The following is a 12,365-nucleotide window of genomic DNA, read 5'->3' as shown; positions in this document are numbered from 1 at the left end:
TTTTTGGTTGACAGCTTTGAATACTTGCCATGTAACAGTCTCACTTGATCTACCTCTTTTTATTGATGGTCATTACAAATAGGAAATGATAGGACAGTCATTCAAGATAGATATCTATATATACCGTATATATCTATATGAAAAAAAACTGCTATGGAATAGATCATTTAAAAATCCCTAAGGACATAAAATTAACCTCCTCAAAGTAATATTTTGGACTAGCTTCCTCAATAGAAAAACTTTTTTTTAAAATCTTCAACAGTACTATTACTCCATGGAGTAATTTAAACATTTTCAACCTTCTCGGTTATTTTCTTAAAGATCTACTTTCAATTCTAACACAAATCACACATTTTAAAATGCCTACCTGACTGAAACAATAACTAGACATTAAATTTGGCTTCACAGTATTTCATATACAAAGTTTTCCCTGTCTTTGAATTATTATGAAAAGGCACAATATCTAAAAAAAATTTCATTATAAAAATCCAAAGAACAAAATTATGTAGTAAAATCTCACAATTTCTCTCTATATTTTACAATAGGCTTTCTCAAAAATAAAATGTGATGGAAAAGTAAAAAATGCAACACTAACATCAGTTAGAATTATTGTAGGGACAAAAGTGAAAAAAATACTACACAACATATTTATTCTTGCTTTGGATTTGGAATGTGAAAATACAAAATACATGGATAGTAGCACCTTACCACATTTGTTATACACAAATTTTCTATACTATGTTGGAGACTGTGACATTTTCCCAGCAGTCAGTCATTGTCATATCCAGATGAAACCGATGGAATGAAAAGAAAAAAAAAACTATTTCATAAAACTCATTCCAAGTGATGATGTACCAGTGAGTGACAAATCAAAAGAATATTGGAACAAGGGCAATTATTGCACATGTTATGAGTAAGAACTGACAGACATAAATTTGGCATTAAACTCAATGTTGATGAAAGAAATATAAATAACTGAATTGTGACACTATGATGCTGGGATGTGAAGGCAACTGTTATAGATCCAACATTACACTACCTATCCATATGCTGTATCAATTTGTATTCCGTAACACACGGTTACAGAGGAACGAGAGCTACTACTGCATTCTGAAGTTGCAGATTTCCATTTAATGGCAACCCTTCATTGGTAAGAAAAGAATGAAAACTACTGTTAGCCACTAAGAATCAGCACTTTTCTTTGGAAGATTTGTTGGAAGAACTCCCGTTAACTGAGCAGCATTCACCATGGTTGAAACTACACTACTATTACTTCCTTCTAGTGCAATAGGTCACCTAATGCCAATGACAATGTTACTATATTTTATATACAAAAGCTCACACCTAATCTCTGAAAAGAAAACCAGGAAACAAAACATGGAATGTTGTATACAAAGTTACAGAACTCAAAAAGATCTTCCTACACCCTACATTAAAATAGTTTGCCAAAATACCACAATATCAAAGTACCAGCAGATCAATACCTGCTAATTCAATTACAATAATATCTAAAATGATCCCCTTCTGTTCCAGTGGTCATTGAAAGCTGAACATGATAAAACCACTCAAGTTGTGCTTAAGTATGAAAAGATAATTTATCTTTACAAAGTTTGCATTTTGTGTGTGTGTGTGTGTGTGTGTGTGTGTGTGTGTGTGTGTGAGAGAGAGAGAGAGAGAGAGAGAGAGAGAGAGAGAGGGGGGGGGGGTGAGAGAGAGAGAGGAGGGGGGGGGGGTGAGAGAGAGAGAGAGGGAGGGGGGGGGTGAGAGAGAGAGAGAGAGAGAGAGAGAGAGAGAGAGAGAGAGATCAAATGACAGGAAGTGTTACTAGTATTCCGATATATTTTACATACAGGCCTGTCACTCACGGGTTACTAGTGCATTACAATGTAAACTAAAATTAAAACCATTGTTACTAGTTGTACTTTTTAAAGAAACTTATTTTTTCTATATAAAGCACCAGCTTCAGAATGGTCCTCTTTCTGGATGTAAAACTGAGGAATCTTATCACATAACAGGTTTTTTCCATTGTTAGTGAAATGCTCAGTACCGGCCCCCCTTTTCATATGTGGGCAGAACTCATTGGAGAAAATGATCCTCTTACTGAATTGAGGATTCATGACTTTACTGTTTTAAGTTACAAATTCAATGAGAAGATTAATAATACTGACAATTCCTTAAAACTTTAATTTATGGACCAGAGAAAACTCAGAGTAGTATTTAAATTAATACAAGTCCAGCATAGGTGAAATCTGTTGGTTCTGTTGTAATACACTATACCAGTATTTTCACCATATAAAGAAGATATTTTATTTTAAACTATTTATAACAATAACTCAGTTGTCCAGTAACTTTTAGCAGGACTCATATTAACACACAGAATCTGCTATCCAGACCGAACACTATATACAAAAAGATGCATCTCAATAAGTAACTGAGCTATTAACAAACTACAGGTATTAAAATGACATGGTTCATTCAAGAATTTTACCGACTTCCTTTTTGAACTACAAACTGTAGCATCCCCACGTATCATCTACCTTAACCCCCCACCCCCCTCCCCCACCCCCTCCTCTCCAAAACTCTTTACATCACCACTTTGCTAACACTCATTGACATTAGGTAACCAAAAGTCTTTATCAACACCAACTGATGCAATGCTAAGGTACTCTCACAAAAAATGTACAGGACAAGAGGTTGTAGACAGCATAGCTAAACACATTTTACTCTACAGTAAAAAAATAATAAACTATATTTATTATTAATTTTTAATATTATTTCCGCTGACAGATGGTGGCAAGTCCGTGGATATAAAGTGGGAATTCTTCAACTCTAGTTTCATCATTTAAAGGTACTTGTTGACTCAATTCACTCTTCTTTAATTCTTGTACATATCAGTGAATGGATTTCCTTTCTTTCAATGATGATCTTAACAATTTCCAGAGGAAGGAAATTGCAATGCTATTTTCCTTTTAAAATGTTTATTTTTTTTCATCCTTTCACCTAAATTGTATGAAATGCATCAACTAACATCTGAAAAATAGAAAAAAATAATAATCAATACATCTGTACTTACTCATAAAAATTCATTAATCCTCTCTCTCTCTCTCTCTCTCTCTCTCTCTCTCTCTCTCTCTCTCTCTCTCACACACACACACACACACACACACACACACACACACACACACACACAATTTAATTATGACAGAAGCATCATTATATAGAGGCCGCCTTAGCAAATATGCTTAGTGTTGGTGATAGTATAGTTTTATTGTGTTTATGTGTGTTCCTGACATGAAATGGTGAAGTGGGTGTACCCATAATTTATCACGACTTGCAAAGCTATTCATCAGGACTTCAGTATGTCAGAAACCAGTTTTGAAAGTATATTGGACTGATTGATACCACAGCTATTTGTTCATTTAGGACAAGTTATTACACAGATTTAAAGCAACAGAAATACTTTGATACCACAGCTCTCAGTACATTTAGGGCAAGTAATCACCCAGACTTCAATAAACAGAAATACTGTAAAGGCAGAACAATGTTAGAACTAGGAATCTCTATTTTGTGGATGAGGCAAAATATAAATAAATATGAAACATCAACACATCTGATTTTCTGTCAATTGGTAGGGACATCTGAAATTATTGTATTCTGTTGTCATTAACATAAAATGTAATCATGTAATACAATATTACTCATTTTTATCTGTTAGCCAAGAACACCTGAAATAACATGTGAACTGCTACTATCAATCTATAAAATAATTGCACATTGACATCAGTCTTTAATTTTCAAAACATTTCAAATAATCTGTGAAATTATGCACCATCAAACATGTCAGCAAAATTATCAAAAAGTCTTTTAGCCTGAAGGACAGAACTACTGTCTAATCAAAGATAAGATCTAATCACACATACATTAAAAAACATGGTAGGAATGCAGAATCTAATTTCCTCAGCATGCAATTAAAAAAACTAGGAAATTCATTGTTTGTTTTAAATATCTGATGTAAACTTCAGTAATAACATTATTATTTGATGGAATGGTGTGTGTAAAACTGTTAGGTGTGTTTGAAACTACGCTGTACATATGTCAGATCGAATAGATGTGATAATTTTTAATTATAGTATCAAAAAATGTAACATTAATAATGAAAACGGTGTTTAAAATGTACATAAGAACAGGAGTTGGCTCACTGGCCATCACTGTTGATCAGAGGTTTTGTGACACACCACCTATGTTGCTTTGTTCAACAAAAATGCGATGAAAATTATGAAGGTGTGTCTGTTCCTTAATCCACATATCGTGCTGAAGGAACCTAAGACATGAATCCAGTCCTCAGGAAGAGCTCAGGATAACAAGCAGGTATCCTGAAATTCACACACCCATGTGGACTGTTAACATTTTGTCTACTGTAGCAAGTTACAAAAAGTCATTTTTCCTTGAAAGAATGAGATGTTTCATTGCCAAGCAGTTGGAAAATCTGGAATTAATCAGTTTTAACTTCACAATGTGATGGAATAAGCTGATATCTGAGGTAATACTGGATAAAGTGCTAAAACTGTTTTAACATTCAAGTATGCTGGACATACAGAAATAAGAAAATAAAATTAAAATGGGAGCAAACAAACATGAATTAAATCTGTGGAATGAAATGTTGGAATGACACTAAGTGGACCAAAGTTCCTTTTTGAAATCAAAATTAGATGTGGATTGCACAACAAACAAGATAAGCATTTAAAATTAATACCATCTACATTGCTTAGTGAAGTGTGCTTAAGACACGTGAAAAACTTTTTGTTTAGATTTTTTTATTAGCAATTTATTGAAAATGTATGATTTTGGGGGTGGGGACACTGTTGATCGGGAACAGGGTGTAAATGGAATCGTAGATTCAGAACACACCAACGATAATGTGCAGGTTTTAGTGAACAATGACAATTTACATGGTGTAAGTCACAAAAAGGGAGCTGTAGGCAGAGATTTACATATTGAATGTTATCCATTTTTATGGATTTAACCAGAGAGAACAGTCAGGTAATGACAGCAACTTATTTGAACAGCTCACAAAGTTCTTAGGGGAAACGTTGGACAAACACGACAAGTACATAGTGGAAAATTTTGATAATGGAACAGTGTTCTTGGAGGGATAGTGAAGGCTGTAAATGAAGTGAAAAACTAATTAACCAATACATTCACACAAATTGACAATCTGGAAGAGCAGTTAAGAAAACCGGGCACCAGGTGATTGACACATGTATTAACTTAGTAGAGAATAAATTGAATAAGGTACAGAATTAATTAATTAATAAAATGGATAGAAATGTCAAAACTTTTAAGATAATGCATGACATGATAATAAATGAGAAGGAAATTTTTGTACAAAAGTCAATTGAATGTACAAGTTTGTTGATAGTAAGTTGTCAGATATAGCCAGTAGAACAGGAGAGGAAAGTAAAAAAATTCAGCAGAAAGTCACAGATGGAATGAGAAATGCTGATCCATTTCAAAGTAGGACATTGCACATTACTAATAAGTTATCTCAGTTACATGACGATTTAGTTGTTAAGAATCTTTGTAGTAGTTGTGGCAGTGTAGGGAGTGGTGTAAAAATGAAGAGTTTTCCAGGAGAAAACAAGATGCAACCTGCTGATTCCATTTAGCAATGAAAAGATAATTTTGTATTTGGACTGCCTAAAGCCTTAAAAATTATACTTGTAAAACAGTTTTTGGATTAGAAAGCAACCAAACTATTAGCTCAGAAAAAACTCGCAGTGAGTTACAAAAAAAATTTTTTAAGAAGTTTTGGTCAGCAAGCAAGAACAAAAAGTAAACTCCTAAATTCACCTAATTTCAAAGAAGGTAGTGGTTGAATAGGATATGTAGAGGAAGAGATGATTCATAAACAAGATTACACCACAGGAATACCAGGATAACATGACATGTTAGTGGAATTAATTTCAACAAAGAATTTTAGGATGACAAACTAAGTGAAATGAAAGATGAGGAAGACAGGAATCAAAATAGTGGACTACAACTGGGTGAAGATGTTCTGAGAAACCTTTTTGATGAAGTAAGTAGCTAGTCTGTATCTGTAGAAGAGCCTTATGAATGCCCTGATGAATATGAGATTGTCAGATTAATGGAAAATGAAAATGTAGAGGGGGGGGGCTGTGCACATGTTATTGCGGATGTTGATTGAGTGGAGACACAGAATTATGTAGTAGAGGGGGAAGAAAACAGGACAGGTAGCTGTTTTGAGGAGGATATTAGTGATTCTTGTACAGAGGACAATGAAGGACATACAGGTAGACGTGTGGATAATAGCATTGGTAATGAGAATTCTGTCAATAAGATGTTTGACTTTGTGATGAATTACAAGGGATGATTTATGTAGAATTGAAGGAGGACAAAATTATGAAAAATGATGTTAGGAACACAGCTGAATGTGGCAGTAAAGAGCAGGGCAACGTTAGGCAAGTACATGATAATCAGCTCATACCTGCTGACATCAATGAAATAGTGTTGAACTTGAATTCATATTAAAAGCCAAAACAAACCCAGTGGCGAGAAAATATTGAAGTAACATGGGAGCATTATAATGATAAAGAAAAATGGTAATCAAATATGAGGTGTCCAGAATGAGATTTTCACTCTGCAGCGGAGTGTGTGCTGATATGAAACTTCCTGGCAGATTAAAACTGTGTGCCGGACCGGCACACAGTTTTAATCTGCCAGGAAGTTTCAAATATGAGGTGTTCTGAATGAAGTTTGATGATGACTGGATCCACAGCCTTTGTGAAATTTTTCAATGAAATTATTCTGCCACAGGCTGTTGAAACATTATTTATTATTGACACTGGTCATTTTCATGCATTCTGAAGACAGTCAGTCATCAAATATAATGCATCTAATTATGAAACTGACAAAAGTTCAAGGTGGAAATTTCAAAGCTATTTGGATGGGATGTTGTAACCCAGTTGACAATGTAAAGCTGTGACATGCTGTGTAAGAGCAGTTGTATGTGGTACTGTGAATTTATCTGCTCTCCCATATACCATACACATTAGAAAGCTGGTGTAATAATGATATTAAAACTTAAGTTTAACTTTCATGTAGCATGTGTGGTAAATGGATCACAAAATCAGCAAAGACTCGAAGGCACAAAAAGTATGCGCTATGGAATGCAAAGATGTTCATATATGGATTAAGTATCTGGTGGTTTGGGGAATGTGTGCGCAGAAAGGAGAAAAGTGACATAAATGTGTCTTGAATGAAAACTGAATCCACAAATGACAATTGGGAATACAGATTAAAAATAAGAAAAAACTGAAGTGACTATAAAGCCACAATAAAACAATACCCACAAAATATAAGTACAGAAGAGGATCTAAAATCTCAGATACAAATAAAAATAACAGTCCACATATGTAAACCAAGTGCAAGCAATACAAAAAAAGAAAAGGAACAGGTACCAAGTAGTACAAAGTGTAGCATAGTCTAGAATATTTGTCAGGATTAAAACAGCTGAAGTCAGTCATATTAAAAAACATTTGATTATAAAATGTTCCTGAACCAGTCCAGGAGTTTCATAATTTTAAGGTCAGTCAGTTCATTCGATATGTATCCTGGCTGGTCTTGAAATGCTCTATAAATTTAGATATCTCCTAAATATTCAAGCTGTCTTCCTTTTCAGATTGTAATTAGAATTTCTAAAGAGTTTTCAGTGTTATCTAACTTAGGTTTAGTCAACGAAATATGGTTTACATACTGTGTTCTCTAAAACACATGTCAAAACTTCTATCAGTCTGCTCTATATAAAAGTTATTGCAGTCTGAACAGCTGATTTTGCAAACTCCAGAATTTGTGTAACATTTATTGTGTTGGATACTGTGATGTAAGAAGTATTGGGCAGAGTAACCATTGTTCAGTGCAGTATATCTAAGGATCGTCAGTTCTTTGTTAATTTCACTTTGTTCTAGGGGAAGACTGATTAGCCTGTGAATCACAGAATCATTGAGGATGAAATTATCAGTGAAAGTAGGCTTACAGTACAAATCTATGAAGACCATTTTTGTTCTTTATTGTCAGACCCAAAATGTTAATAGCACACTGTTTTACTAATTCTGTGGCGAAATTAAAGTTCATGTGCATACTATCAAACTGTGTTAACATAATGTCAATGTCAATGAATGATCCTCTAAATAACACTAACATGTCATCCATGTACCTACTATAATATTCAATTTTATTAGCTGTGGTGGGAAATGTTGAACTGATTTTTGAGATGGTTAACAAAAATGGTAGCAAGTGTAATCACTATACAACCACCTATGGAAATGCCCTAATGTTATCCAAAAATTTGATTAATGAACTTGAAATAGTTGTAGGAGAGTATCAGATGTAGTATGTTAATGAGCCATTAATTTCTTGTACACTGACTTTCTTGCACAGGAGAAGCTTCTGTTCAATGACTTCAATAGTGTCTTAAATGGGAATGTTGGTAAATAAATTAGTTATGTCAAGGGATAAAAATTAACCATTAGCAGGAACGAAAATATCTTTAATTTTGGGTGTTAGTTCAAGTGAATTTTTAAAAGTATAGTTTTCTTTGAAAATTTAATATTCTTTAAGTAGTTTACCTAATTCTCTGAGGACTTTATACATGGGCTGTCTATATAATTAACAAATGGACAAATTGGGGTATCACTTTTATGGGTCTTGGGTTCAGCATGGGGTGTGCAGGTCCATAACTGAAAGTTCTTTTACATCTTTTTCACAAGAAATAAAATCACACTTCTTTACTGCTTTTTTAACTAAAGTGTTAAATTTGTTAGCTGGATCTTTATTTAACTTTACAAGACAATTGTGTGCTTTATTAATGTAATTAACTCTATTGATAATGACCAAACTATTCCCTACATCTGCCTTGAGGATGATAACACTGACCTCGACTAATTTTTTGTCAATTTCATGAACTGTCCTTTTTCTTTGCTTGTGAGATTGTTATTCTCTCTATCTCTTGTCTATCTGAGCAGCAATAATCTCTGCAACTTTACTGTGATTCTATTCTGTTCTAAGAAGGTAACAGGGCCGTGTCTAAGGCAATTTTAGTGTTGGCAATAATATTCCTAAGCAAGCTATCTTTCATCCTCAGTATCATTTGTGGCTTCTATTTTTATTTAACAAGTATTTCTTTCACTTTTCTCCATTCTATGTACACAGTTCACAAACCACATGATACCGACTCGCTATATTAGCAGCGATAGGTATATAAAAACAAAGATGATGAGACTTACCAAACAAAAGCACTGGCAGGTCGATAGACACACAAACAAACACAAACATACACACAAAATTCAAGCTTTCGCAACAAACGGTTGCTTCGTCAGGAAAGAGGGAAGGAGAGGGAAAGACGAAAGGATGTGGGTTCTAAGGGAGAGGGTAAGGAGTCATTCCAATCCCGGGAGCGGAAAGACTTACCTTAGGGGGAAAAAAAAGGACAGGTGTACACTCGTGCGCACACACACATATATCCATCCGCATATACACAGAGACAAGCAGACATTTGTAAAGGCAAAGAGTTTGGGCAGAGATGACAGTCGAGGCAGAAGTACAGAGGCAAAGATGATGTTGAAAGACGTGTGAGGTATGAGCGGCAGCAAATTGAAATTAGAAATTAGCAGAGATCGAGGCCTGGCGGATAGTGAGAAGAGAGGATATGCTGAAGAGCAAGTTCCCACCTCCGGAGTTCTGACAGGTTGGTGTTAGTGGGAAGTATCCAGATAACCCGGACGGTGTAACACTGTGCCAAGATGTGCTGGCCGTGCACCAAGGCATGTTTAGCCACAGGGTGATCCTCATTACCAACAAACACTGTCTGCCTGTGTCCATTCATGCGTATGGACAGTTTGTTGCTGGTCATTCCCACATAGAAGGCTTCACAGTGTAGGCAGGTCAGTTGGTAAATCACGTGGGTGCTTTCACACGTGGCTCTGCCTTTGATCGTATACACCTTCCGGGTTACAGGACTGGAGTAGGTGGTGGTGGGAGGGTGCATGGGACAGGTTTTACACCGGGGGTGGTTACAAGGGTAGGAGCCAGAGGGTAGGGAAGGTGGTTTGAGGATTTCATAGGGATGAACTAAGAGGTTACGAAGGTTAGGTGGATGGCGGAAAGACACTCTACGTGGAGTGGGGAGGATTTCATGAAGGATGGATCTCATTTAAGGGCAGGATTTGAGGAAGTCGTATCCCTGCTGAAGAGCCACATTCAGAATCTGATCCAGTCCCGGAAAGTATCCTGTCACAAGTGAGGCACTTTTGGGGTGGTTCTGTGGAAGGTTCTGGGTTTGAGGAGATGAGGAAGTGGCTCTGGTTATTTGCTTCTGTACCAGGTCGGGAGGGTAGTTACGGGATGCAAAAGCTATTTTCAGGTTGTTGGTGTAATAGTTCAAGGATTCCGGACTGGAGCAGATTCGTTTGCCACGAAGACCTAGGCTGTAGGGAAGGGACCGTTTGATGTGGAATGGGTGGCAGCTGTCATAATGGAGGTACTGTTGCTTGTTGGTGGGTTTGATATGGACGGACGTGTGAAGCTGGCCATTGGACAGGTGGAGGTCAACGTCACAGAAAGTGGCATGGGATTTAGAGTAGGACCAGGTGAATCTGATGGAACCAAAGGAGTTGAGCTTGGAGAGGAAGTTCTGGAGTTCTTCTTCACTGTGAGTCCAGATCATGAAAATGTCATCAATAAATCTGCACCAAACTTTGGGTTGGCAGGCCTGGGTAACCAAGAAGGCTTCCTCTAAGCGACCCATGAATAGGTTGGCGTACGAGGGGCCATCCTGGTACCCATGGCTGTTCCCTTTAATTGTTGGTATGTCTGGCCTTCGAAAGTGAAGAAGTTGTGGGTCAGGATGAAGCTGGCTAAGGTAATGAGGAAAGAGGTTTTAGGTAGGGTGGCAGGTGATCGGTGTGAAAGGAAGTGCTCCATCGCAGCGAGGCCCTGGACATGCGGAATATTTGTGTATAAGGAAGTGGCATCAATGGTTACAAGGATGGTTTCCGGGGATAACAGACTGGGTAGGGATTCCATGCGTTCGAGAAAGTGGTTGGTGTCTTTGATGAAGGATGGGAGACTGCATGTGATGGGTTGAAGGTGTTGATCTACGTAGGCAGAGATGCGTTCTGTGGGGGCTTGGTAACCAGCTACAATGGGACGGCCGGGACGATTGGGTTTGTGAATTTTAGGAAGAAGGTAGAAGGGTGGGGTCACGAGGTTGATGGAGTCGGGTGAAAGGTTTTGTAGGGGGCCTAAGGTTCTAAAGATTCCTTGAAGCTCTGCCTGGACATCAGGAATGGGATTACCTTGGCAAACTTTGTAAGTAGTGTTGTCAGAAAGCTGACGCAGTCCCTCAGCCACATACTCCCGACGATCAAGTACCACAGTCGTGGAACCCTTGACCGCCGGAAGAATGATGATGGATTGGTCAGCCTTCAGATCATGGATAGCCTGGGCTTCAGCAGTGGTGATGTTGGGAAGTTGTGCCTATCTGCGACTCAGCATCTCTGCTATATGGTGAGTAGCAACTTTCCTTTTCACAATATTGTTACATACCATCCTGGATTTTCCATTGCTTATTTTATAATATCAGATACAAGAAATATCTGATCGTATGAGTCAGGACAAACATTCCAAACACAAAATATATTTTTGGACACGTGGAAAAAAATATATATACATAAATCCATTTTTTTTAAACAATCGTATTGAGCAACTAGGATCATGTTAATAACTTCAGTTCCTCTTCCTTTGTTGTTGTTTCCTATTTTTCCAATATTCCCTCATTTTCTCCCCATGAAGTCTCTTCCTTTCTTCTGTCCATGCTGTTCCCGATTTTTTATTTCTTCTGCTTTGAAAGCCTTCCAAAATTAGTGTTTTGTTTTTAAAACGGTTTCTTTCTGCTATTTCTGATTCTTTGATGTTGTTTCTTTCAAGATCTTTTCTTATTTCTGTAATCCATGCTATTGTTGATTTCTTCTTCCAGAAATATACGAGTATTTGTTTTGTTAGTCTATTTCCATCCATTTGGTAGAGATATCCAAAAAGGTTAATCTTCGTTTGGCCATTACTTCAGATATTTTCTCTATATTTTTGCAGATCTCCTCATTACTTCTTATTTTCCAACCATATGCAGTTTTCATTGCATCCATTATTTTTCTAATAATCCTTCTTTCCAGTACCTCTAGTTTGTCCATTTTATAGTTCATCGTAAGGCATTCAGATCCATATAAACATTCTGGTCATACCACTGTGGTGTAGTGTTTTAATTTTGTTTTTCTAGATATACATTTCTTCTT

General features: G+C 36.6%; 1 protein-coding gene across 1 annotated transcript in view; it reads right to left on the bottom strand.

The window, feature by feature from the left end:
- Nucleotides 1-2,572: 2,572 nt before the first annotated feature.
- The window catches only part of LOC126176526 (protein alan shepard), a 397,767-nt gene continuing 387,974 nt past the window's right edge, over nt 2,573-12,365 (bottom strand). The window contains exon 12 of the mRNA XM_049923682.1: nt 2,573-3,030. The gene's annotated coding sequence lies outside the window, so the exon portion shown is untranslated. The remainder of the gene's footprint in view (nt 3,031-12,365) is intronic.

Source organism: Schistocerca cancellata, chromosome 3 (assembly GCF_023864275.1).
Source record: "Schistocerca cancellata isolate TAMUIC-IGC-003103 chromosome 3, iqSchCanc2.1, whole genome shotgun sequence".
Classification (NCBI taxonomy): Eukaryota; Metazoa; Arthropoda; class Insecta; order Orthoptera; family Acrididae; genus Schistocerca; species Schistocerca cancellata.
The sequence above is the reverse complement of the archived record's forward strand: the minus strand, read 5'-3'. Positions and strand labels throughout refer to the sequence as shown.